This window comes from Ascaphus truei, unplaced genomic scaffold (genome assembly GCF_040206685.1).
Source record: "Ascaphus truei isolate aAscTru1 unplaced genomic scaffold, aAscTru1.hap1 HAP1_SCAFFOLD_546, whole genome shotgun sequence".
NCBI classification, from domain to species: Eukaryota; Metazoa; Chordata; class Amphibia; order Anura; family Ascaphidae; genus Ascaphus; species Ascaphus truei.
The window spans coordinates 48,781-75,932 of NW_027456877.1; the positions used below are offsets into that span (position 1 = coordinate 48,781).

Consider the following 27,152-nt stretch of genomic DNA (forward strand, 5'->3'; position numbering starts at 1 on the left):
TAGCGGAGAGGAGAAGGGAAGAAAGGAGGGTCTCAAGGAAAAGGGATTACAGAGACAGAGGGTAGAGTGGAAGGAGCCGTGCATCATGACTAGCTAAACTGATGGGCATAGGTAAAGCTGGCACGAAAGACGAACAAAGATTAGACAGCTCGGTCGTGGCGACCAACATAAGGCCAGTAGGGAACCACGGGCAACATCAGACTGAGAAAAACTACATAGTATAGTTACATAGCCAAACAGGAGGTGAAATAAGTTAGCAGGAGTCTAGGAAAAGAGTTTATTGGGAGGTAATAATCTCTAAACAACATGGAGAAAAGAACCCACTTAAAGCACTCAATGCCCCCTATGAAGTGTAATGATAATGTTAAAAATAATCTTTAATGCTAAACTAATTAAAATAATGGGTGTTAAAATACATCAAATGACACACATATATATTAACCCTAAGATGAGTATATATGACACTCCGGGTAAATATAATAGAGGGACAGTTTCAGGTGTATTAGATCAAACGTGCCCAGAGAACTGATATGCAGTATTCCCTAATTGTGGTGGTTAGGTATGAGCAAAGGTGGGGAGGGGCTGCAAAATCACCTGTCTTAGGTATAAAACAAATCCCAAGGTGATGGTAGTGGAGATGTGAGACTAGTCATAACGTTGCTATGTATAGGCACGAAATAAATACACACCAATCAGTGTGTGCTCACTAGGTATATAGTATATTGCTTCAATGATGGAAGATCAATATTATATATTCTCCCACAAGACACCACCTAAAAATCAGCTAATAAACTCCAAACTAGTGAAGAGCTGGCTATAATATAAAGAACACAAGTACTATGGCTAATAGGTTCCTGTGAACGGTGTGGCTGTTGGTATACCTATGCACATATTCATGAATGTGCTACCATCGTCAGGAATACTTCTACCACTAATATAGCTGTGTATAAGTATAACGAGACCTGTCTAAAGTGTCAAACAAGTCCCAAGGTGGACAACTGGGGAAAATTGGAGATATGTGACTAATCATAGTCCTAATAATAAGCAACACATACACACTGATCAGAGGGTGTGCACTCAGCACATAATATATGAATCCACTAATGGATGGTCAGTCATACATACCCCACATGTAAACTCCCAAAAATCAGATAGTGAACTCCAGGATATTAAAGAGCTTTATAGTTCGTTGATGTTTTCTTTGGAAACTTTATAGTTCTTCGAGGTAATAATCTCAACGGTTGTTACGTTAGCATTTAAAGGTTAGGTGAAGAGGAGTTATAGCTTTCGTTAGTGAGGTTTTAAGTATAAGAGGTTTCAAAAGCGGGACAGGAGTAGTGACGGAGGATCCTGCCCCGCACTCCGCATGGGCCTACAGCTGGAGACTAGAGGTACTTTCCCAGGGCTCTGGCGAAGTCCTTTGGGTTGAGAAGGAAGGGAAGGGTGGTAGAGGCGGCATGAGATTGGGGTCCACCTTTGCCATCCAACACCCAAAGGCGATGGACTCGGAGCCGGGGTGGTTGTGCCGAGGTTCCGAGGACATTATTTTTGTGTTATTTGTGTGGTTGTCTCTGTGTTCCCACCTAGTCCCCCTTTTGTATCTCCCCATACCCCCCCCCCCTCCTTACCCAGGCCGAAGGTGGCAGCAGAGCGAGGAGGAAGAGAAGCCTCAAAAAGGTGTAGGACTGACAGCCCGGAGACACAGCACAACATCGGAGCAGATAGGGCAACCAGCTCAGATGAGTAGAGAAATCATTATAATCTCACATAATGTAAAGGGATTCAATAACCCAATCAAAAGAAAGATTGCATTCAGGGATTATAGCCGTAAGAATGCCGATATTATGTTCCTTCAAGAAACACACTTTCAATAAATAGCGACCCAAAGTACTTGGATAAGAATTTTAGGTCATTCTATTTGGCCTCGGCTCCAGTAAAAAAGCGGGGAGTGGCCATTTTGGTCCACAATAGACTGTTGTTACAAGTAGACAAAACATACACAGACAAGGAAGGTAGATACATCATATTGACAGGGACACTACAGGGTCAACCTCTCACGTTAGCTTCGATATATGCTACGTGCGAGCAAGCACCAGAGTTCTTCACGCTCTTCTTTAATAAACTACATAAAGTTGCGAGGGGCAGTACTTTCCTAGCGGGAGACCTAAATCGAGTTCTCGACCCAGACTTAGACAGATGCACGGGGACTAATTGTGACGATAGTGAGGGTTTGGCCCGGGATTAACGCGGTTACTCCCCAAGGGCCCCCCTCTAACCTCGCCAGGGAGACAAGGGGTTAACTGGGCTGAGGCCCAGAACTGTGACTTAACCCTTGTTAAATAACATGAAAATGCTTATTCCCCTGTGTAAATCATGTTGTTGCTGGATCAGGGTCTGCATAACCCACCCACTGGGACTTAAGGGGTTAATGAGCTACAGTTTAAGAAAATTCCACTGTATTATGTCTTTTCAGGAAATCTGGACTTCAAAGGGTTAATTGAAGTTGAATGTGAAAAGCAGAAGGGTTTTTAGTGCACCGTAGGTTAATACCTGTTGCAGCCAGCCCCTGAGTCTGGGGGTGCAGCCTCCAGGGAAACCACCCAAGTACCCACATATAAAACATATAACTTTGTCATAAGGGGGACATATAATTTTGATATTTGTGCCTCTCTGGGGCAGTCTTACAATGTACAGGCCAAATGCTAATAACATCTGCCTGCCTTTGTAATGCATGAGGAACCAAATGGTGACTCATATGAGTCTATTCATGTTTGATATGCAAGCTTCCTCTCTGGGAGTGCTTATCAAAAGGGAGGTGTGAATGGGCCAGTTGGATGCTAAATAGGACATCCTGCTAGAAGTTAGCCTGGCTTCACAGGGGAATTGCTATGCAAGGCCAAGGAAGGATCAACAGGTAATTACCTAGTTGGTTATGCGAGAAGCTACAAGCATACTTCAAAAGGTTTTATTGATGGGGCCAGGGTGGGGCTACCCCAAGCCGGATATCTGAATGGGTGTCCTTATTAAATATAAGAATATTATGAGATGTCCTTGGCTGAAAAGGCTAAGAATTACATATGTGTCTCCGTGGGAGTTAGCCGATCTTTTGAGTCTAAACATTGTATATTTAACCGCTAGTAAATGCCAGATATTAATATCTCTATTAATTTTCATATTACCCTGTAATGTTGGGTCTCTCTGCGAGCGTCAGGGGGGACGGAATGTATTAAAATGTCTCCTCTGACTGTATGTATTACTGAACTCAAGTTATGAGGTGATTTGCAGTAAATATGAAATTATGGTTGAGTTCTGAGAAACTGCAACTCCCTGCTATGATAATGAGCAGGAATGACAAGCCTGGTCATCAAAGGCTAAGTGGCTAATTGTTTATGCTTGGCCTAGGGACCAAGGGAAGTGGATGTTTTTGTAAATGTGGTAATTCACACTTTAATGGAAGCCAAAAGAGCTTCAAAGACTTTTTGCTAGCCGTCGCGGCACCTAGGGTTAAAGAGATGAGTTTGACATGGTATAAGTCAAAGCCACCCTTTACCCATGTTGTTCATGCCAAGTTGTTCATGTTGTTCATGCAAAGTTCTTCATTGTTCTTGATGCAAATGATCTTCATGCATGCATGTATCCTGCCTGTTTTGCTGTGATGTCAACTGAACTATGGGAGAAGTGGCCAGTCTATAATCCTGCTGGCTTTCTTGCCATAATCTTTACGTAAGTGTCTATATTTTACCTGTTATTTGTACATTATTATGTGTTCACCTTTATCAAGGAATAAATTATATTTATCATATCTAAGTTTCGTCCCAGTTCAAACCCAGGTATATATATATTTATATATAGTTTTGGTGTAAATTACAACCTGTCACAAGCTACCGTGACACTAATCAATCACAGACAGGACATACTAACGATATCCCAGGGCCTCCGAGACTGTCAGTTGTTGGACATTTGGAGGAAGCAACACCCAGGGACATGGGAATACACCATTTTCTCCCACCCCCACAACAGATACAGTAGGATAGATTATTTCCTGGTATCGAATAGAGTGGTCCCAGCTGTCTCCCGTACAGGGATACGTGACATTTCTTGGTCAGACCATGCACCTATTGAGCTGCGGTGCACTCTAAGCTCGCTAGACAGACCCGGAGCGAATTGGAAGCTCAACGAGCTCCTACTGAAAATCCCGGCAACGGAGGAGGAAATAGGGGAAAGGATCAAGGAGTACTTTAATGTAAACGAAGGTAGAGTGACATCCCACTCCACACGTTGGGAGGCCCATAAGGCTACCCTTAGGGGGATCTTAATGAATCTGGCCGCTAGAAGGATGAGGGAAAAAGAGAGTCGGATAAAGGAGCTGCAGGAGAGGTTGGCACACCTCTCTGCTCTTTACAAAGAAAACAAGCAGGGGGACACCCTGAAGGAGCTGACACTAAAATTAAGCTTAATCTGTTGCTATCCTCCCAGGCCGAAAAGGAGTTAGCTTGGTCTAGGCGTAAATTCTATGAAAAAGCCAACAAGCCAGATACCTTACTTGCCAATAAGCTACGAAACAAGCTTCCAAATTATTGCATCTCATCAATTCAACCACGGGGGGGGGGGGGGAACCTCACTTCCAATTATAGACAAATCGTAGATGAATTTGAAAGGTACTACGAGACTCTCTACGATGGAGATAAGGTCAGACACAATCAAAAGACAGAAGAGAGCTTGAAGAAATTTCTAAAAGAGGCGCAATTACCCAAATTGAGCAGACAGGAAAGAGTAGCGCTGCATGAGGATTTCACAATGGAGGAGCTAGCTGAGGTAATAAAGTCACTCAAGCCAGCCAAAGTGCAAGGCCCGGATGGCTTTTCAAATCTATATTATAAAAAATATCTTAAAATTCTAGCTCCTCATCTATTGAAATTGTTTAATGAGATACTCGCAGGGGCCTCCTTCCCAGCACAAATGCTACAAGCGTCAATCTCACTGATCCATAAACCTGGAAAGGACCCGGCAGACTGTAAGAGCAACCGGCCCATTTCCCTGATTAATTCAGACATCAAAATCTTCTCTAAGCTACTAGCCAACAGGGTGAGTCTCGTTCTTCCCAGGTTGATACATCCGGATCAAGTAGGGTTTATCGGGGGCAGGCAGGCGGCAGACAACACCAGACGGGTAATAGATTTGATTGATCTGGCCAAAAAACAAAACATCCCATCAATAGTACTAAGTCTGGACGCAGAGAAAGCCTTCAATATGATAGATTGGCCCTACTTAAGAGAAACACTGGGAGAGTTTGGCTTTGAAGGACACCTGTTAGAGGCTATACTAGCACTATACAAAGGCCCTACGGCGAGGGTAAGACACCAGGGCTTCCCTTCAGAGCAGTTCAACATCCGTAGTGGGACGAGACAGGGTTGCCCCATGTCGCCGCTGTTATTCGCACTTTGTATAGAACCCCTGGCGGCACACATTAGATTGAACCCAGATATTTCAGGGATCGCAGTAAATGAAAAGTCTCACAAGGTGGCCCTGTACGCGGATGTGATCCTGACATTATCAAAACCACTTACCTCTCTGCCTAATGTCTTCGAGATCCTGGGGAAATTTAACAAAATTTCGGGGTTTAAAATTAATCAGACCAAATCAGAAGCCCTCTATATAAACCTACCGAAACTGGTGGTAAAACTGATAGATTAAAACTTTAATTTCAAATGGCAAGCCTCCGCTATCAAATATTTCAAATGGGCTATCAAAAGGGCCTTGGTTAGCCCAGACAGATATCCCGGGGGTAGATGCCAACACAATATTGCATTGATAGCAATAAATACGTTCTCCTTTAACAAAGCAAGATTCACGACCACATAGCACCGTGACAGGTAGGCCACGAAACGAAGGAGGTTGGCAGCCGGCCAAGAAGTCAGATTCGATCAGTCGGAAATTGAGGCCTAAGAAGTATTCAACGCTGGCGATAAGGCCACTCCTCCCCTCCCCCCCCCCCCCTTTTATTCCCCAATGTCTTTCCTTTGTCCTGTGGGTCCCGTCTGTCTTGTCCTGTGTTTCGGTGTAGTTTGTCAATGTGGTTACAGATCTGTATGTTCTCCCAAGTAAAATAGGGATGGTCAGTTTTATATGTATTTTGGTACTTGACAATGGTTTGTGACACTGTATAATTTGTAATACCCAATAAAAACAGAAATTAAAAAAAAAAAAATTAAAAAAAGAATGTTCCCTGCAATTTTGAAAATTGTACCAATTACAAAAGAATTTACAATGCATCTGATCTCAGAAAGGGTTGGGGTTCCCCAAACTTTCACAATATAATTATAGGGTTCCTTAACAAAAAAAAAGAAAAAAGAAGGAGTTGAAAACCCACTGCTGGAGGTATTAAGACGGACAACTGCTAACTGTGGAGATATTCAACATTTCGGGCACCAAGCCCTTTATCAAGGGGAGAGAGGACATCTAAAAATCAGTTCTGTAGTATTAGATAATACTTATTGCCATTTGAGTTTTAATATCTTGAGCATTCTTTGATTTCTATAGAAGGTTTTAAACACTTTCCCAGCAGTGCAAGATCTTTTCAACACTTTCCTGTTTGTGATAATTTGTTGCCAATATTCCCAGCAGTTTCAGCTGTCAACTGTAGTGCTGGTGACGCAACCTATGACGTCACCCGTCGCCACTAGCTTAAGTTGTAATTCAATTTGCAGCGACATCACGAGCGACATGGTCATTGATTGGTTTACAGACAGTCACATGTTTCGACAGTCTGTAAAAAATCAAATTTAACCCGCTTCCAAATTTTTGGTCACAACATCGCTCCGTCGCTATCGCGCTGGCGACGGCGTAAATTGGTTTGTATCGACGCCGCGTCGCCGGCAATGTAAGCGCAGCCTAAGAATAGATAATGTTACCTTAGTAATACAAGGATACATTGCAGCTGAGTTACACTGGCAGTAGGATTGATTTAAAACTGAAAGGCAGTCATTTAGTGAACCCAGGGAAACAGAATTTTGCTGATCGATCACGGGAGAACAAATCAATCGGAAGCTTAGGTAATTCATTTTCAATATAGTTAATCAAAAGCTGCATATTAAAACAAAAAAAAAATGATTTTTATTTTTAAGATGCTTGATTACCTCTTTAATTGAGCTATGTAGATGAACCGTTTTTAAAGATTTTTTAATCAAATCTAAATGCAAGAAGTGTATGTTCCAACTCAATTTTAAAACATCTGTTTTGTTATGGTCCCATTTGAACTTTATATTTTGTCTACATTATAACTCACATGGTTTATACTGTAATTTTGCGTGTACTTTTCTACGGAAAATGTTAACAAATCCCCAATTTCCTTTGCTGCCTAATTATATACTTTTGTTTAAGGTTATAAAGTAGCAGTATTAGTCCCAGAGAAATGTAATTCCAAAAGGTTGTGATATCTTAATGTACCAACCAACCAGTTTTTCATACCTCACAGGTCTCTTCTTCAACTGAAGTATCAATATAGCCTTATTTAGTTCTGTGCCACCAAAACAATATCATAGAATTTCCCATACCATCAACTATGCCCATGTGTGTCAAAGTATCTGTAACAACAATTATACCATACCTACTGGTCTTTATTTCCCCCTTAGTTTTAAATAATAATTTATGGAGTAATAATGTAATTAGTTACTTATTGCAACATCCTAACATGCCAATAATGTTCAAATGATGCCCTATATCTACCCTACACTCTCCCAGGACAACCACAGGAGCCTACAATACTACGCTCTTTCCTCTCCTTGCTATTACTCTACTCTGTGGCTACATGTCCCATAATCCTAGCCCTATCCACATACCAGTTCTTTCATGTCCCACACCTAGGGTGACCAGATTTACAAAAGTAAAAACTGGGACACATAAAAAATTTTTTTATAAAACAAATGATATCACCAACTGCGCCCCTTCTCCTTTATGGTCTCTCTACCCGCTCTGTCCCCCCTTCTCTCTCACACACACACCTTTCTCTCTCCCTCCCCCCATATCCCTCTATTCTCGTTCTCCCCACCCCTACATTCTCATTCCACCCTTCCCTGTCTCTCCCCCATTCTCTCTCTCCCCTCCCCCCATTCTCTCTCTCTCCCCCATTCTCTCTCCTCCCATTCTCTCTCTCTCTCCCCTCATTCTCTCTCCTCCCCTGTCTCCCTCTCCCAATTCTCCTCCATCTCCTCCCTCTCCCTCTCATTCTGTGTCTCTCCCCCCCCCATTCTCTGTCTCTCTCACTCTCCCCCATTCTCTGTGCCTTTCCCTCCCATTCTCTGTCTCTCTCCCCTCCATTCTCTGTCTCTCTCCCCTCCATTCTCTGTCTCTCTCCCCTCCATTCTCTGTCTCTCTCCCCTCCATTCTCTGTCTCTCTCCCCTCCATTCTCTGTCTCTCTCCCCTCCATTCTCTGTCTCTCTCCCCTCCATTCTCTGTCTCTCTCCCCTCCATTCTCTGTCTCTCTCCCCTCCATTCTCTGTCTCTCTCCCCTCCATTCTCTGTCTCTCTCCCCTCCATTCTCTGTCTCTCTCCCCTCCATTCTCTGTCTCTCTCCCCTCCATTCTCTGTCTCTCTCCCCTCCATTCTCTGTCTCTCTCCCCTCCATTCTCTGTCTCTCTCCCCTCCATTCTCTGTCTCTCTCCCCTCCATTCTCTGTCTCTCTCCCCTCCATTCTCTGTCTCTCTCCCCTCCATTCTCTGTCTCTCTCCCCTCCATTCTCTGTCTCTCTCCCCTCCATTCTCTGTCTCTCTCCCCTCCATTCTCTGTCTCTCTCCCCTCCATTCTCTGTCTCTCTCCCCTCCATTCTCTGTCTCTCTCCCCTCCATTCTCTGTCTCTCCCCTCCATTCTCTGTCTCTCCCCTCCATTCTCTGTCTCTCCCCTCCATTCTCTGTCTCTCCCCTCCATTCTCTGTCTCTCCCCTCCATTCTCTGTCTCTCCCCTCCATTCTCTGTCTCTCCCCTCCATTCTCTGTCTCTCCCCTCCATTCTCTGTCTCTCCCCTCCATTCTCTGTCTCTCCCCTCCATTCTCTGTCTCTCCCCTCCATTCTCTGTCTCTCCCCTCCATTCTCTGTCTCTCCCCTCCATTCTCTGTCTCTCCCCTCCATTCTCTGTCTCTCCCCTCCATTCTCTGTCTCTCCCCTCCATTCTCTGTCTCTCCCCTCCATTCTCTGTCTCTCCCCTCCATTCTCTGTCTCTCCCCTCCATTCTCTGTCTCTCCCCTCCATTCTCTGTCTCTCCCCTCCATTCTCTGTCTCTCCCCTCCATTCTCTGTCTCTCTCCCCCATTCTCTGTCTCTCTCCCCCATTCTCTGTCTCTCTCTATCCCCCATTCTCTCTCTCCCCCATTCTCTGTCTCTCTCCCCTTCCCCATTCTGTCTCTCTCCCCCCATTCTTTGTGTCTCCCCACCCCCACTCTGTGCCCCTCTTCCCATGCTGTGCCTGTGCCTCTCTCTCTGTCTCTCCCCATGCTGTGCCAGTGCCTCTCTCTGTGTCTCTCCCCCCTCCATTCTCTGTCTCTCCCCCCTCCATTCTCTCTCTCCCCCCTCCATTCTCTGTCTCTCCCACCTCCATTCTCTGTCTCTCCCACCTCCATTCTCTGTCTCTCTCCCCCCATTCTCTGTCTCTCCCCCCATTCTCTGTGTCTCTCTCTATCCCCCATTCTTTGTCTGTCTCTCTCCCCCCATTCTCTCTCTCCCCTATTCTCTGTCTCTCTCCCCCCCTTCTGTCTCTATCTCCCCCCCCCATTCTGTCTCTCCCCCATTCTTTGTCTCTCTCCCCTCCCCCATTCTCTGTGTCTCTCCTCCATTTTCTGTCTCTCTCCCCCCATTCATTTTTTCTCCCCCCCCCCCACTCTGTGCACCTCTTCCCATGCTGTGCCCCTCTCCCCATGCTGTGCCTCTCCCCCCACACTGTCTCTCCCCATGCTGTGCCTGCGCCTCTCTCTCTCTCTGTCTCTCCCCATGCTGTGCCTGTGCCCGTCTCTGTGTCTCTCCCTATGCTGTGCCTGTGCCTCTCTCTGTGTCTCTACCCATGCTGTGCCTGTGCCTCTCTCTGTGTCTCTCCCCATGCTGTGCCTGTGTGTCTCTCCCCCTGCTGTGCCTGTGCCTCTCTCTGTGTCTCTCCCCATGCTGTGCCTGTGCCTCTCTGTGTCTCTCCCCATGCTGTGCCTGTGCCTCTCTCTGTGTCTCTCCCCATGCTGTGCCTGTGCCTCTCTCTGTGTCTCTCCCCATGCTGTGCCTGTGCCTCTCTCTGTGTCTCTCCCCATGCTGTGCCTGTGCCTCTCCCCATGCTGTGCCTGTGCCTCTCTCTGTGTCTCTCCCCATGCTGTGCCTGTGCCTCTCTCTGTGTCTCTCCCCATGCTGTGCCTGTGCCTCTCTCTGTGTCTCTCCCCATGCTGTGCCTGTGCCTCTCTCTGTGTCTCTCCCCATGCTGTGCCTGTGCCTCTCTCTGTGTCTCTCCCCATGCTGTGCCTGTGCCTCTCTCTGTGTCTCTCCCCATGCTGTGCCTGTGCCTCTCTCTGTGTCTCTCCCCATGCTGTGCCTGTGCCTCTCTCTGTGTCTCTCCCCATGCTGTGCCTGTGCCTCTCCCCATGCTGTGGCTGTGCCTCTCTCTGTGTCTCTCCCCATGCTGTGCCTGTGCCTCTCTCTGTGTCTCTCCCCCTGCTGTGCCTGTGCATCTCTCTGTGTCTCTCCCCATGCTGTGCCTGTGCCTCTCTCTGTGTCTCTCCCCATGCTGTGCCTGTGCCTCTCTCTGTGTCTCTCCCCATGCTGTGCCTGTGCCTCTCTCTGTGTCTCTCCCCATGCTGTGCCTGTGCCTCTCTCTGTGTCTCTCCCCATGCTGTGCCTGTGCCTCTCTCTGTGTCTCTCCCCATGCTGTGCCTGTGCCTCTCTCTGTGTCTCTCCCCATGCTGTGCCTGTGCCTCTCTCTGTGTCTCTCCCCATGCTGTGCCTGTGCCTCTCTCTGTGTCTCTCCTCATGCTGTGCCTGTGCCTCTCTCTGTGTCTCTCCCCATGCTGTGCCTGTGCCTCTCTCTGTGTCTCTCCCCATGCTGTGCCTGTGCCTCTCTCTGTGTCTCTCCCCATGCTGTGCCTGTGCCTCTCTCTGTGTCTCTCCCCATGCTGTGCCTGTGCCTCTCTCTGTGTCTCTCCCCATGCTGTGCCTGTGCCTCTCTCCGTGTCTCTCCCCATGCTGTGCCTGTGCCTCTCTCCGTGTCTCTCCCCATGCTGTGCCTGTGCCTCTCTCTGTGTCTCTCCCCATGCTGTGCCTGTGCCTCTCTCTGTGTCTCTCCCCCTGCTGTGCCTGTGCATCTCTCTGTGTCTCTCCCCATGCTGTGCCTGTGCCTCTCTCTGTGTCTCTCCCCAAGCTGTGCCTGTGCCTCTCTCTGTGTCTCTCCCCATGCTGTGCCTGTGCCTCTCTCTGTGTCTCTCCCCATGCTGTGCCTGTGCCTCTCTCTGTGTCTCTCCCCCTGCTGTGCCTGTGCATCTCTCTGTGTCTCTCCCCATGCCTCTCTCTGTGTCTCTCCCCATGCTGTGCCTGTGCCTCTCTCTGTGTCTCTCCCCATGCTGTGCCTGTGCCTCTCTCTGTGTCTCTCCCCATGCTGTGCCTGTGCCTCTCTCCGTGTCTCTCCCCATGCCTCTCTCTGTGTCTCTCCCCATGCTGTGCCTGTGCCTCTCTCTGTGTCTCTCCCCATGCTGTGCCTGTGCCTCTCCCCATGCTGTGCCTGTGCCTCTCTCTGTCTCTCCCCATGCTGTGCCTGTGCCTCTCTCTGTGTCTCTCCCCATGCTGTGCCTGTGCCTGTGCCTCTCTCTGTGTCTCTCCCCATGCTGTGCCTGTGCCTCTCTCTGTGTCTCTCCCCATGCTGTGCCTGTGCCTGTGCCTCTCTCTGTGTCTCTCCCCATGCTGTGCCTGTGCCTCTCTCTGTGTCTCTCCCCATGCTGTGCCTGTGCCTCTCTCTGTGTCTCTCCCCATGCTGTGCCTGTGCCTCTCTCTGTGTCTCTCCCCATGCTGTGCCTGTGCCTCTCCCCATGCTGTGCCTGTGCCTCTCTCTGTGTCTCTCCCCATGCTGTGCCTGTGCCTCTCTCTGTGTCTCTCCCCCTGCTGTGCCTGTGCATCTCTCTGTGTCTCTCCCCATGCTGTGCCTGTGCCTCTCTCTGTGTCTCTCCCCATGCTGTGCCTGTGCCTCTCTCTGTGTCTCTCCCCATGCTGTGCCTGTGCCTCTCTCTGTGTCTCTCCCCATGCTGTGCCTGTGCCTCTCTCTGTGTCTCTCCCCATGCTGTGCCTGTGCCTCTCTCTGTGTCTCTCCCCATGCTGTGCCTGTGCCTCTCTCTGTGTCTCTCCCCATGCTGTGCCTGTGCCTCTCTCTGTGTCTCTCCCCATGCTGTGCCTGTGCCTCTCTGTGTCTCTCCTCATGCTGTGCCTGTGCCTCTCTCTGTGTCTCTCCCCATGCTGTGCCTGTGCCTCTCTCTGTGTCTCTCCCCATGCTGTGCCTGTGCCTCTCTCTGTGTCTCTCCCCATGCTGTGCCTGTGCCTCTCTCTGTGTCTCTCCCCATGCTGTGCCTGTGCCTCTCTCCGTGTCTCTCCCCATGCTGTGCCTGTGCCTCTCTCCGTGTCTCTCCCCATGCTGTGCCTGTGCCTCTCTCCGTGTCTCTCCCCATGCTGTGCCTGTGCCTCTCTCTGTGTCTCTCCCCATGCTGTGCCTGTGCCTCTCTCTGTGTCTCTCCCCCTGCTGTGCCTGTGCATCTCTCTGTGTCTCTCCCCATGCTGTGCCTGTGCCTCTCTCTGTGTCTCTCCCCAAGCTGTGCCTGTGCCTCTCTCTGTGTCTCTCCCCATGCTGTGCCTGTGCCTCTCTCTGTGTCTCTCCCCATGCTGTGCCTGTGCCTCTCTCTGTGTCTCTCCCCCTGCTGTGCCTGTGCATCTCTCTGTGTCTCTCCCCATGCCTCTCTCTGTGTCTCTCCCCATGCTGTGCCTGTGCCTCTCTCTGTGTCTCTCCCCATGTTGTGCCTGTGCCTCTCTCTGTGTCTCTCCCCATGCTGTGCCTGTGCCTCTCTCCGTGTCTCTCCCCATGCCTCTCTCTGTGTCTCTCCCCATGCTGTGCCTGTGCCTCTCTCTGTGTCTCTCCCCATGCTGTGCCTGTGCCTCTCTCTGTGTCTCTCCCCATGCTGTGCCTGTGCCTCTCTGTGTCTCTCCCCATGCCTCTCTCTGTGTCTCTCCCCATGCCTCTCTCTGTGTCTCTCCCCATGCCTCTCTCTGTGTCTCTCCCCATGCTGTGCCTGTGCCTCTCTCTGTGTCTCTCCCCATGCTGTGCCTGTGCCTCTCACTGTGTCTCTCCCCATGCTGTGCCTGTGCCTCTCACTGTGTCTCTCCCCATGCTGTGCCTGTGCCTCTCTCTGTGTCTCTCCCCATGCTGTGCCTGTGCCTCTCTCTGTCTCTCCCCATGCTGTGCCTGTGCCTCTCTCTGTGTCTCTCCCCATGCCTCTCTCTGTGTCTCTCCCCATGCTGTGCCTGTGCCTCTCTCTGTGTCTCTCCCCATGCTGTGCCTGTGTTCTCTCTCTGTCTCTCCCCATGCTGTGCCTCTCTCTGTGTCTCTCCCCATGCTGTGCCTGTGCCTCTCTCTGTCTCTCCCCATGCTGTGCCTGTGTTCTCTCTCTGTCTCTCCCCATGCTGTGCCTGTGCCTCTCTCTGTGTCTCTCCCCATGCTGTGCCTGTGTTCTCTCTCTGTCTCTCCCCATGCTGTGCCTCTCTCTGTGTCTCTCCCCATGCTGTGCCTGTGCCTCTCTCTGTGTCTCTCCCCATGCTGTGCCTGTGTTCTCTCTCTGTCTCTCCCCATGCTGTGCCTCTCTCTGTGTCTCTCTCCATGCTGTGCCTGTGTCTCTCTCTGTGTCTCTCCCCATGCTGTGCCTGTGCCTCTCTGTGTCTCTCCCCATGCTGTGCCTGTCTCTGTGTCTCTCCCCATGCTGTGCCTGTGCCTCTCTCTGTGTCTCTCCCCATGCTGTGCCTGTGCCTCTCTCTGTCTCTCCCCATGCTGTGCCTGTGCCTCTCACTGTGTCTCTCCCCATGCTGTGCCTGTGCCTCTCTCTGTGTCTCTCCCCATGCTGTGCCTATGCCACTCTCTGTGTCTCTCCCCATGCTGTGCCTGTGCCTCTCTCTGTGTCTCTCCCCCTGCTGTGCCGGTGTTTTCTCTGTCTCTCCCCATGCTGTGCCTGTGCCTCTCTCTGTGTCTCTCCCCATGCTGTGCCTGTGCCTCTCTCTGTGTCTCTCCCCATGCTGTGCCTGTGCCTCTCTCTGTGTCTCTCCCCATGCTGTGCCTGTGCCTCTCTCTGTGTCTCTCCCCATGCTGTGCCTGTGCCTCTCTGTGTCTCTCCCCATGCTGTGCCTGTGCCTCTCTCTGTGTCTCTCCCCATGCTGTGCCTGTGCCTCTCTCTGTGTCTCTCCCCATGCTGTGCCTGTGCCTCTCTCTGTGTCTCTCCCCATGCTGTGCCTGTGCCTCTCTCTGTGTCTCTCCCCATGCTGTGCCTGTGCCTCTCTCTGTGTCTCTCCCCCTGCTGTGCCTGTGCCTCTCTCTGTGTCTCTCCCCTTGCTGTGCCTGTGCCTCTCTCTCTGTCTCTCCCCATGCTGTGCCTGTGCCTCTCTCTGTCTCTCCCCATGCTGTGCCTGTGCCTCTCTCTGTGTTTCTCCCCATGCTGTGCCTGTGCCTCTCTCTGTGTCTCTCCCCATGCTGTGCCTGTGCCTCTCTCTGTGTCTCTCCCCATGCTGTGCCTGTGCCTCTCTCTGTGTCTCTCCCCATGCTGTGCCTGTGCCTCTCTCTGTGTCTCTCCCCATGCTGTGCCTGTGCCTCTCTCTGTGTCTCTCCCCATGCTGTGCCTGTGCCTCTCTCTGTGTCTCTCCCCATGCTGTGCCTGTGCCTCTCTCTGTATCTCTCCCCATGCTGTGCCTGTGCCTATCTCTGTCTCTCTCCCCATGCTGTGCCTCTCTCTGTGTCTCTACCCATGCTGTGCCTGTGCCTCTCTCTGTGTCTCTCCCCATGCTGTGCCTGTGCCTCTCTCTGTGTCTCTCCCCATGCTGTGCCTGTGCCTCTCTCTGTGTCTCTCCCCATGCTGTGCCTGTGCCTCTCTCTGTGTCTCTCCCCATGCTGTGCCTGTGTCTCTCCCCATGCTGTGCCTGTGCCTCTCTCTGTGTCTCTCCCCCTGCTGTGCCTGTGCCTCTCTCTGTGTCTCTCCCCATGCTGTGTCTGTGTCTCTCCCCATGCTGTGCCTGTGCCTCTCTCTGTGTCTCTCCCCATGCAGTGCCTGTGCCTCTCTCTGTGTCTCTCCCCATGCTGTGCCTGTGCATCTCAATGTGTCTCTCCCCATGCTGTGCCTCTCTCTGTGTCTCTCCCCATGCTGTGCCTGTGCCTCTCTCTGTGTCTCTCCCCATGCTGTGCCTGTGCCTCTCCCCATGCTGTGCCTGTGCCTCTCTCTGTGTCTCTCCCCATGCTGTGCCTGTGCCTCTCTCTGTGTCTCTCCCCATGCTGTGCCTGTGCCTCTCTCTGTGTCTCTCCCCATGCTGTGCCTGTGCCTCTCTCTGTGTCTCTCCCCATGCCTCTCTGTCTCTCCCCATGCTGTGCCTGTGCCTCTCTCTGTCTCTCCCCATGCTGTGCCTGTGCCTCTCTCTGTGTCTCTCCCCATGCTGTGCCTGTGCCTCTCTCTGTGTCTCTCCCCATGCCTCTCTGTGTCTCTCCCCATGCTGTGCCTGTGCCGCTCTCTGTGTCTCTCCCCATGCTGTGCCTGTGCCTCTCAATGTGTCTCTCCCCATGCTGTGCCTGTGCCTCTCACTGTGTCTCTCCCCATGCTGTGCCTGTGCCTCTCCCCATGCTGTGCCTGTGCCTCTCTCTGTCTCTCCCCATGCTGTGCCTGTGCCTCTCTCTGTGTCTCTCCCCATGCCTCTCTCTGTGTCTCTCCCCATGCTGTGCCTGTGCCTCTCTCTGTGTCTCTCCCCATGCTGTGCCTGTGTTCTCTCTCTGTCTCTCCCCATGCTGTGCCTCTCTCTGTGTCTCTCCCCATGCTGTGCCTGTGCCTCTCTCTGTCTCTCCCCATGCTGTGCCTGTGTTCTCTCTGTGTCTCTCCCCATGCTGTGCCTGTGCCTCTCTGTGTCTCTCCCCATGCTGTGCCTGTGTTCTCTCTCTGTCTCTCCCCATGCTGTGCCTCTCTCTGTGTCTCTCCCCATGCTGTACCTGTGCCTCTCTCTGTGTCTCTCTCCATGCTGTGCCTGTGTCTCTCTCTGTGTCTCTCCCCATGCTGTGCCTGTGCCTCTCTGTGTCTCTCCCCATGCTGTGCCTGTCTCTGTGTCTCTCCCCATGCTGTGCCTGTGCCTCTCTCTGTGTCTCTCCCCATGCTGTGCCTGTGCCTCTCTCTGTCTCTCCCCATGCTGTGCCTGTGCCTCTCACTGTGTCTCTCCCCATGCTGTGCCTGTGCCTCTCTCTGTGTCTCTCCCCATGCTGTGCCTATGCCACTCTCTGTGTCTCTCCCCATGCTGTGCCTGTGCCTCTCTCTGTGTCTCTCCCCATGCTGTGCCTGTGCCTCTCTCTGTGTCTCTCCCCATGCTGTGCCTGTGCCTCTCTCTGTGTCTCTCCCCATGCTGTGCCTGTGCCTCTCTCTGTGTCTCTCCCCCTGCTGTGCCTGTGCCTCTCTCTGTGTCTCTCCCCTTGCTGTGCCTGTGCCTCTCTCTGTCTCTCCCCATGCTGTGCCTGTGCCTCTCTCTGTCTCTCCCCATGCTGTGCCTGTGCCTCTCTCTGTGTTTCTCCCCATGCTGTGCCTGTGCCTCTCTCTGTGTCTCTCCCCATGCTGTGCCTGTGCCTCTCTCTGTGTCTCTCCCCATGCTGTGCCCCTGCCTCTCTCTGTGTCTCTCCCCATGCTGTGCCTGTGCCTCTCTCTGTCTCTCCCCATGCTGTGCCTGTGCCTCTCTCTGTGTCTCCCCATGCTGTGCCTGTGCCTCTCTCTGTGTCTCTCCCCATGCTGTGCCTGTGTCTCTCCCCATGCTGTGCCTGTGCCTCTCTCTGTGTCTCTCCCCCTGCTGTGCCTGTGCCTCTCTCTGTGTCTCTCCCCATGCTGTGCCTGTGTCTCTCCCCATGCTGTGCCTGTGCCTCTCTCTGTGTCTCTCCCCATGCTGTGCCTCTCTCTGTGTCTCTCCCCATGCTGTGCCTGTGCCTCTCTCTGTGTCTCTCCCCATGCTGTGCCTGTGCCTCTCTCTGTGTCTCTCCCCATGCTGTGCCTGTGCCTCTCTCTGTGTCTCTCCCCATGCTGTGCCTGTGCCTCTCTCTGTATCTCTCCCCATGCTGTGCCTGTGCCTCTCTCTGTGTCTCTCCCCATGCTGTGCCTGTGCCTGTGCCTCTCTCTGTGTCTCTCCCCATGCTGTGCCTGTGCCACTCTCTGTGTCTCTCCCCATGCTGTGCCTGTGCCTCTCTCTGTGTCTCTCCCCATGCTGTGCCTGTGCCTCTCTCTGTGTCTCTCCCCATGCTGTGCCTGTGCCTCTCTCTGTGTCTCTCCCCATGCTGTGCCTGTGTCTCTCCCCATGCTGTGCCTGTGCCTCTCTCTGTGTCTCTCCCCCTGCTGTGCCTGTGCCTCTCTCTGTGTCTCTCCCCATGCTGTGCCTGTGTCTCTCCCCATGCTGTGCCTGTGCCTCTCTCTGTGTCTCCCCCCATGCTGTGCCTGTGCCTCTCTCTGTGTCTCTCCCCATGCTGTGCCTGTGCATCTCTCTGTGTCTCTCCCCATGCTGTGCCTCTCTCTGTGTCTCTCCCCATGCTGTGCCTGTGCCTCTGTCTGTGTCTCTCCCCATGCTGTGCCTGTGCCTCTCCCCCCCCCCCTCCCCATTGTGTGTAAGTGTGTGTCTGTGTCCCCCTTTCTGGAACATACATGCATGGGTGGGGGAAGCCATCTTGAGCCCTGGCAGCAGACACTGGAAGTTGTCACTGACACTTCCGGGTCTCACTGCTGGGCTCCGCAGCTCAGACTCGGCCCCTGCTCTCCTCCATGCATTCTGTGCTCTCTGCTGCCCCCCCCCCCCCTGCTCTGACTCTCTGTCTCTCTCACCCACTCTCTGTCTCTCTCACCCACTCTCTGTCTCTCTCACCCACTCTCTGTCTCTCTCACCCACTCTCTGTCTCTCTCACCCTCCCTCTGTCTCTCTCACCCTCTCTGTCTCTCTCTCTCCCTCTCTGTCTCTCTCTCTCTCTCTCTCTCTCTCTGTCTCTCTCACCCTCTCTCTCTCTGTCTCTCTCACCCTCTGTCTCTCTCACCCTCTGTCTCTCTCACCCTCTGTCTCTCTCACCCTCTGTCTCTCTCACCCTCTCTCTCTGTCTCTCTCTGTCTCTGTCTGTCTCTCTCTCTCTGTCTCTGTCTCTCTCTGTCTCTCTCACCCTCTCTCTCTCTGTCTCTCTCACCCTCTCTCTCTCTGTCTCTCTCACCCTCCCTGTCTTATTTTAACTGCCGTATACCTACACCGAAGTAACCTACCCTTCTTTCTTCCAGATCTGACTCGAGTTTCACACGGGAGACCTCGAAAGACAGGTAGGGAACACCTCCCCTCCAGTATAGTACCTTGAGGGACTGCGGATCAGGTAAGATCCCAGGCGGGATTGCTGCTTTAGAAATTGTGAAGAGGGGGCATCCAGACACTGGTTAAGGGGTTCCGAATCATTCACATCTGGGTTTTTTTTTGTTCGATTAGTGAGGTCAACACACACACACACAACTATGTAACAAAGACTAATGGTCGTAAGTATAAGTGTACTACAATAAATAAACTGTTATGTAAAAAAAAAAATGTCCCGGTTTTTCATTTTCAAAATCTGGTCACCCTACCTTTAAGCCCCATTAAATCATAATATTGAACTGTCACCTGCCCCAAATATGAACGACCACAAGTAAAGACAACAGTAACCGCTCCACTTACAATCTTTCCAGCAATATCCGTGGTCGAGGTATTTACGTTCCCCGCGCTTCCCTATTCCAGGAAACCGCGCCGCGGCCTAGTGAAGCACAGATCCCCGACCTCGACTGACAACTACAGCAATCTTGCGCGCTAGTCCCTCGGCGGCGAAGGCGTGCGGATGAGTTCCCTGATGAGGAAATAATGGTTCGATTCCCTATGTGTTCTCTGTAAACTGTTTGAGAGAAAGAGAATTCACTAATTTTGTAACGCGAAGAGAACCGGCGCCGACAGGGTGCCGAATTCCGCTTTCATAGTAGTTTGGCCCTCACTGGCCTCCGTAGCCACAAACACCTATGGTACACAACACCATAGCAGTACACACAGCTAAAGGAAGTCCGACATTAACATATTCTCTGCCATAGACCGCTCGAGCACAGACAGGGATAACTTACACAGATTAACCCCATTGCAGCCAGAGAGAACTTTATATCAGCATTGTGCATGAAGCTAGGGAGTTCCTACTCTAATGTATGCAATAATATTGTGTAACTAACTAATTATTCCGTTTATCTTTGTAAGACTAAAAAAATGTACAAAGTCAACGAATGCTTACTGCTTTCACAGAAAATATGTTTCCTGTGTCGAAAATAACTTAAGTGCACGCAGTGTCGTACAATAATTTTTTTCTATTTATTTTACAATCTAGAGTTCTCTGTCTCTCTCTCCCCCATTCTTTGTCTCTCTCCCCTTCCCCATTCTGTCTCTCTCCCCCCATTCTTTGTGTCTCCCCCACCCCCACTCTGTGCCCCTCTTCCCATGCTGTGCCTGTGCCTCTCTCTCTGTCTCTCCCCATGCTGTGCCAGTGCCTCTCTCTGTGTCTCTCCCCCCTCCATTCTCTGTCTATCTCCCCCCTCCATTCTCTGTCTCTCCCCCCTCCATTCTCTCTCTCCCCCCTCCATTCTCTCCATCCCCCCTCCATTCTCTGTCTCTCCCACCTCCATTCTCTGTCTCTCCCACCTCCATTCTCTGTCTCTCTCCCCCCATTCTCTGTCTCTCTCCCCCCATTCTCTGTGTCTCTCTCAATCCTCCATTCTTTGTCTGTCTCTCTCTCCCCTCATTCTCTCTCTCCCCCATTCTCTGTCTCTCTCCACCCCTTCTGTCTCTCTCTCCCCTCCCCCATTCTCTGTGTCTCTCCTCCATTTTCTGTCTCTCTCCCCCCCATTATGTCTCTCCCCCCCCATTCTGTCTCTCTCCCCCCCATTCTGTCTCTCTCCCCCCCATTCTGTCTCTCTCCCCCCCATTCTGTCTCTCTCCCCCCATTCTTTTTGTCTCCCCCCCCCCACTCTGTGCACCTCTTCCCATGCTGTGCCCCTCTCCCCATGCTGTGCCTCTCCCCCCACACTGTCTCTCCCCATGCTGTGCTTGTGCCTCTCTCTGGGTCTCTCCCTATGCTGTGCCTGTGCCTCTCTCTGTGTCTCTACCCATGCTGTGCCTGTGCCTCTCTCTGTGTCTCTACCCATGCTGTGCCTGTGCCTCTCTCTGTGTCTCTCCCCATGCTGTCTCTCCCCATGCTGTCTCTCCCCATGCTGTCTCTCCCCATGCTGTCTCTCCCCATGCTGTCTCTCCCCATGCTGTCTCTCCCCATGCTGTCTCTCCCCATGCTGTCTCTCCCCATGCTGTGCCTGTGCCTCTCCCCATACTGTGCCTGTGCCTCTCCCCATACTGTGCCTGTGCCTCTCTCTGTGTCTCTCCCCATGCTGTGCCTGTGTGTCTCTCCCCATGCTGTGCCTGTGCCTCTATCTGTGTCTCTCCCCATGCTGTGCCTGTGCCTCTCTGTGTCTCTCCCCATGCTGTGCCTGTGCCTCTCTCTGTGTCTCTCCCCATGCTGTCTCTCCCCATGCTGTGCCTGTGCCTCTCCCCATACTGTGCCTGTGCCTCTCTCTGTGTCTCTCCCCATGCTGTGCCTGTGTGTCTCTCCCCATGCTGTGCCTGTGCCTCTCTCTGTGTCTCTCCCCATGCTGTGCCTGTGCCTCTCTCTGTGTCTCTCCCCATGCTGTGCCTGTGCCTCTCCCCATACTGTGCCTGTGCCTCTCTCTGTGTCTCTCCCCATGCTGTGCCTGTGTGTCTCTCCCCATGCTGTGCCTGTGCCTCTCTCTGTGTCTCTCCCCATGCCTCTCTCTGTGTCTCTCCCCATGCTGTGCCTGTGCCTCTCTCTGTGTCTCTCCCCATGCTGTGCCTGTGTTCTCTCTCTGTCTCTCCCCATGCTGTGCCTCTCTCTGTGTCTCTCCCCATGCTGTACCTGTGCCTCTCTCTGTGTCTCTCTCCATGCTGTGCCTGTGTCTCTCTCTGTGTCTCTCCCCATGCTGTGCCTGTGCCTCTCTGTGTCTCTCCCCATGCTGTGCCTGTCTCTGTGTCTCTCCCCATGCTGTGCCTGTGCCTCTCTCTGTGTCTCTCCCCATGCTGTGCCTGTGCCTCTCTCTGTCTCTCCCCATGCTGTGCCTGTGCCTCTCACTGTGTCTCTCCCCATGCTGTGCCTGTGCCTCTCTCTGTGTCTCTCCCCATGCTGTGCCTATGCCACTCTCTGTGTCTCTCCCCATGCTGTGCCTGTGCCTCTCTCTGTGTCTCTCCCCCTGCTGTGCCGGTGTTCTCTCTGTGTCTCTCCCCATGCTGTGCCTGTGCCTCTCTCTGTGTCTCTCCCCATGCTGTGCCTGTGCCTCTCTCTGTGTCTCTCCCCATGCTGTGCCTGTGCCTCTCTCTGTGTCTCTCCCCATGCTGTGCCTGTGCCTCTCTCTGTGTCTCTCCCCATGCTGTGCCTGTGCCTCTCTGTGTCTCTCCCCATGCTGTGCCTGTGCCTCTCTCTGTGTCTCTCCCCATGCTGTGCCTGTGCCTCTCTCTGTGTCTCTCCCCATGCTGTGCCTGTGCCTCTCTCTGTGTCTCTCCCCATGCTGTGCCTGTGCCTCTCTCTGTGTCTCTCCCCATGCTGTGCCTGTGCCTCTCTCTGTGTCTCTCCCCCTGCTGTGCCTGTGCCTCTCTCTGTGTCTCTCCCCTTGCTGTGCCTGTGCCTCTCTCTCTGTCTCTCCCCATGCTGTGCCTGTGCCTCTCTCTGTCTCTCCCCATGCTGTGCCTGTGCCTCTCTCTGTGTTTCTCCCCATGCTGTGCCTGTGCCTCTCTCTGTGTCTCTCCCCATGCTGTGCCTGTGCCTCTCTCTGTCTCTCCCCATGCTGTGCCTGTGCCTCTCTCTGTGTCTCTCCCCATGCTGTGCCTGTGCCTCTCTCTGTGTCTCTCCCCATGCTGTGCCTGTGCCTCTCTCTGTGTCTCTCCCCCTGCTGTGCCTGTCTGTCTCTCCCCATGCTGTGCCTGTGCCTCTCTCTGTCTCTCCCCATGCTGTGCCTGTGCCTCTCTCTGTGTCTCTCCCCATGCTGTGCCTGTGCCTCTCTCTGTGTCTCTCCCCATGCTGTGCCTGTGCCTCTCTCTGTGTCTCTCCCCATGCTGTGCCTGTGCCTCTCTCTGTGTCTCTCCCCATGCTGTGCCTGTGCCTCTCTCTGTGTCTCTCCCCATGCTGTGCCTGTGCCTCTCTCTGTGTCTCTCCCCATGCTGTGCCTGTGCCTCTCTCTGTATCTCTCCCCATGCTGTGCCTGTGCCTATCTCTGTCTCTCTCCCCATGCTGTGCCTGTGCCTCTCTCTGTGTCTCTCCCCATGCTGTGCCTGTGCCTCTCTCTGTGTCTCTCCCCATGCTGTGCCTGTGCCTCTCTCTGTGTCTCTCCCCATGCTGTGCCTGTGCCTCTCTCTGTGTCTCTCCCCATGCTGTGCCTGTGCCTCTCTCTGTGTCTCTCCCCATGCTGTGCCTGTGTCTCTCCCCATGCTGTGCCTGTGCCTCTCTCTGTGTCTCTCCCCCTGCTGTGGCTGTGCCTCTCTCTGTGTCTCTCCCCATGCTGTGCCTGTGTCTCTCCCCATGCTGTGCCTGTGCCTCTCTCTGTGTCTCTCCCCATGCTGTGCCTGTGCCTCTCTCTGTGTCTCTCCCCATGCTGTGCCTGTGCATCTCAATGTGTCTCTCCCCATGCTGTGCCTCTCTCTGTGTCTCTCCCCATGCTGTGCCTGTGCCTCTCTCTGTGTCTCTCCCCATGCTGTGCCTGTGCCTCTCCCCATGCTGTGCCTGTGCCTCTCTCTGTGTCTCTCCCCATGCTGTGCCTGTGCCTCTCTCTGTGTCTCTCCCCATGCTGTGCCTGTGCCTCTCTGTGTCTCTCCCCATGCTGTGCCTGTGCCTCTCTCTGTGTCTCTCCCCATGCTGTGCCTGTGCCTCTCTCTGTGTCTCTCCCCATGCTGTGCCTGTGCCTCTCTCTGTGTCTCTCCCCATGCCTCTCTCTGTGTCTCTCCCCATGCTGTGCCTGTGCCTCTCTCTGTCTCTCCCCATGCTGTGCCTGTGCCTCTCTCTGTGTCTCTCCCCATGCCTCTCTCTGTGTCTCTCCCCATGCTGTGCCTGTGCCGCTCTCTGTGTCTCTCCCCATGCTGTGCCTGTGCCTCTCACTGTGTCTCTCCCCATGCTGTGCCTGTGCCTCTCACTGTGTCTCTCCCCATGCTGTGCCTGTGCCTCTCCCCATGCTGTGCCTGTGCCTCTCTCTGTCTCTCCCCATGCTGTGCCTGTGCCTCTCTCTGTGTCTCTCCCCATGCTGTGCCTGTGCCTCTCTCTGTATCTCTCCCCATGCTGTGCCTGTGTCTCTCCCCATGCTGTGCCTGTGCCTCTCTCTGTGTCTCTCCCCCTGCTGTGGCTGTGCCTCTCTCTGTGTCTCTCCCCATGCTGTGCCTGTGTCTCTCCCCATGCTGTGCCTGTGCCTCTCTCTGTCTCTCCCCATGCTGTGCCTGTGCCTCTCTCTGTGTCTCTCCCCATGCTGTGCCTGTGCATCTCAATGTGTCTCTCCCCATGCTGTGCCTCTCTCTGTGTCTCTCCCCATGCTGTGCCTGTGCCTCTCTCTGTGTCTCTCCCCATGCTGTGCCTGTGCCTCTCCCCATGCTGTGCCTGTGCCTCTCTCTGTGTCTCTCCCCATGCTGTGCCTGTGCCTCTCTCTGTGTCTCTCCCCATGCTGTGCCTGTGCCTCTCTGTGTCTCTCCCCATGCTGTGCCTGTGCCTCTCTCTGTGTCTCTCCCCATGCTGTGCCTGTGCCTCTCTCTGTGTCTCTCCCCATGCTGTGCCTGTGCCTCTCTCTGTGTCTCTCCCCATGCCTCTCTCTGTGTCTCTCCCCATGCTGTGCCTGTGCCTCTCTCTGTCTCTCCCCATGCTGTGCCTGTGCCTCTCTCTGTGTCTCTCCCCATGCCTCTCTCTGTGTCTCTCCCCATGCTGTGCCTGTGCCGCTCTCTGTGTCTCTCCCCATGCTGTGCCTGTGCCTCTCACTGTGTCTCTCCCCATGCTGTGCCTGTGCCTCTCACTGTGTCTCTCCCCATGCTGTGCCTGTGCCTCTCCCCATGCTGTGCCTGTGCCTCTCTCTGTCTCTCCCCATGCTGTGCCTGTGCCTCTCTCTGTGTCTCTCCCCATGCCTCTCTCTGTGTCTCTCCCCATGCTGTGCCTGTGCCTCTCTCTGTGTCTCTCCCCATGCTGTGCCTGTGTTCTCTCTCTGTCTCTCCCCATGCTGTGCCTCTCTCTGTGTCTCTCCCCATGCTGTGCCTGTGCCTCTCCCCATACTGTGCCTGTGCCTCTCTCTGTGTCTCTCCCCATGCTGTGCCTGTGTGTCTCTCCCCATGCTGTGCCTGTGCCTCTCTCTGTGTCTCTCCCCATGCTGTGCCTGTGCCTCTCTCTGTGTCTCTCCCCATGCTGTGCCTGTGCCTCTCTCTGTCTCTCCCCATGCTGTGCCTGTGCCTCTCTCTGTGTCTCTCCCCATGCCTCTCTCTGTGTCTCTCCCCATGCTGTGCCTGTGCCTCTCTCTGTGTCTCTCCACATGCTGTGCCTGTGTTCTCTCTCTGTCTCTCCCCATGCTGTGCCTCTCTCTGTGTCTCTCCCCATGCTGTACCTGTGCCTCTCTCTGTGTCTCTCTCCATGCTGTGCCTGTGTCTCTCTCTGTGTCTCTCCCCATGCTGTGCCTGTGCCTCTCTGTGTCTCTCCCCATGCTGTGCCTGTCTCTGTGTCTCTCCCCATGCTGTGCCTGTGCCTCTCTCTGTGTCTCTCCCCATGCTGTGCCTGTGCCTCTCTCTGTGTCTCTCCCCATGCTGTGCCTGTGCCTCTCTCTGTGTCTCTCCCCATGCTGTGCCTGTGCCTCTCTCTGTGTCTCTCCCCCTGCTGTGCCTGTCTCTGTCTCTCCCCATGCTGTGCCTGTGCCTCTCTCTGTCTCTCCCCATGCTGTGCCTGTGCCTCTCTCTGTGTCTCTCCCCATGCTGTGCCTGTGCCTCTCTCTGTGTCTCTCCCCATGCTGTGCCTGTGCCTCTCTCTGTGTCTCTCCCCATGCTGTGCCTGTGCCTCTCTCTGTGTCTCTCCCCATGCTGTGCCTGTGCCTCTCTCTGTGTCTCTCCCCATGCTGTGCCTGTGCCTCTCTCTGTGTCTCTCCCCATGCTGTGCCTGTGCCTCTCTCTGTATCTCTCCCCATGCTGTGCCTGTGCCTATCTCTGTCTCTCTCCCCATGCTGTGCCTGTGCCTGTGCCTCTCTCTGTGTCTCTCCCCATGCTGTGCCTGTGCCTCTCTCTGTGTCTCTCCCCATGCTGTGCCTGTGCCTCTCTCTGTGTCTCTCCCCATGCTGTGCCTGTGCCTCTCTCTGTGTCTCTCCCCATGCTGTGCCTGTGCCTCTCTCTGTGTCTTTCCCCATGCTGTGCCTGTGTCTCTCCCCATGCTGTGCCTGTGCCTCTCTCTGTGTCTCTCCCCCTGCTGTGGCTGTGCCTCTCTCTGTGTCTCTCCCCATGCTGTGCCTGTGTCTCTCCCCATGCTGTGCCTGTGCCTCTCTCTGTGTCTCTCCCCATGCTGTGCCTGTGCCTCTCTCTGTGTCTCTCCCCATGCTGTGCCTGTGCATCTCAATGTGTCTCTCCCCATGCTGTGCCTCTCTCTGTGTCTCTCCCCATGCTGTGCCTGTGCCTCTCTCTGTGTCTCTCCCCATGCTGTGCCTGTGCCTCTCCCCATGCTGTGCCTGTGCCTCTCTCTGTGTCTCTCCCCATGCTGTGCCTGTGCCTCTCTCTGTGTCTCTCCCCATGCTGTGCCTGTGCCTCTCTGTGTCTCTCCCCATGCTGTGCCTGTGCCTCTCTCTGTGTCTCTCCCCATGCTGTGCCTGTGCCTCTCTCTGTGTCTCTCCCCATGCTGTGCCTGTGCCTCTCTCTGTGTCTCTCCCCATGCCTCTCTCTGTGTCTCTCCCCATGCTGTGCCTGTGCCTCTCTCTGTCTCTCCCCATGCTGTGCCTGTGCCTCTCTCTGTGTCTCTCCCCATGCCTCTCTCTGTGTCTCTCCCCATGCTGTGCCTGTGCCGCTCTCTGTGTCTCTCCCCATGCTGTGCCTGTGCCTCTCACTGTGTCTCTCCCCATGCTGTGCCTGTGCCTCTCACTGTGTCTCTCCCCATGCTGTGCCTGTGCCTCTCCCCATGCTGTGCCTGTGCCTCTCTCTGTCTCTCCCCATGCTGTGCCTGTGCCTCTCTCTGTGTCTCTCCCCATGCTGTGCCTGTGCCTCTCTCTGTGTCTCTCCCCATGCTGTGCCTGTGTCTCTCCCCATGCTGTGCCTGTGCCTCTCTCTGTGTCTCTCCCCCTGCTGTGGCTGTGCCTCTCTCTGTGTCTCTCCCCATGCTGTGCCTGTGTCTCTCCCCATGCTGTGCCTGTGCCTCTCTCTGTGTCTCTCCCCATGCTGTGCCTGTGCCTCTCTCTGTGTCTCTCCCCATGCTGTGCCTGTGCATCTCAATGTGTCTCTCCCCATGCTGTGCCTCTCTCTGTGTCTCTCCCCATGCTGTGCCTGTGCCTCTCTCTGTGTCTCTCCCCATGCTGTGCCTGTGCCTCTCCCCATGCTGTGCCTGTGCCTCTCTCTGTGTCTCTCCCCATGCTGTGCCTGTGCCTCTCTCTGTGTCTCTCCCCATGCTGTGCCTGTGCCTCTCTGTGTCTCTCCCCATGCTGTGCCTGTGCCTCTCTCTGTGTCTCTCCCCATGCTGTGCCTGTGCCTCTCTCTGTGTCTCTCCCCATGCTGTGCCTGTGCCTCTCTCTGTGTCTCTCCCCATGCCTCTCTCTGTGTCTCTCCCCATGCTGTGCCTGTGCCTCTCTCTGTCTCTCCCCATGCTGTGCCTG

At 53.5% G+C, this 27,152-nt stretch overlaps 1 protein-coding gene and 1 long non-coding RNA gene across 16 annotated transcripts in view; one reads left to right on the forward strand and one right to left on the reverse strand.

Annotated features, from left to right (window-relative positions):
• Positions 1 to 27,152, reverse strand: part of LOC142485302 (integrator complex subunit 2-like) — a 94,956-nt gene that overhangs the window by 33,447 nt on the left and 34,357 nt on the right. For 2 of the 12 annotated variants that reach the window (XM_075584340.1, XM_075584339.1), the window contains one exon: positions 18,943 to 19,153. The exons of 8 other annotated variants lie outside the window; for them this stretch is intronic. The gene's annotated coding sequence lies outside the window, so the exon portion shown is untranslated. Of the gene's footprint in view, positions 1 to 17,903; positions 18,038 to 18,942; positions 19,154 to 19,373; positions 19,513 to 27,152 lie in introns of those variants that run through there. 2 more of the 12 variants (XM_075584342.1, XM_075584344.1) reach the window with 2 other exon arrangements.
• The window catches only part of LOC142485303 (uncharacterized), a 79,970-nt gene continuing 71,674 nt past the window's right edge, over positions 18,857 to 27,152 (forward strand). For all 4 annotated transcript variants that reach the window (XR_012798371.1, XR_012798367.1, XR_012798366.1 and 1 more), the window contains exons 1-2: positions 18,857 to 18,970; positions 19,003 to 19,125. This is a non-coding gene — a long non-coding RNA (uncharacterized LOC142485303). The remainder of the gene's footprint in view (positions 18,971 to 19,002; positions 19,126 to 27,152) is intronic.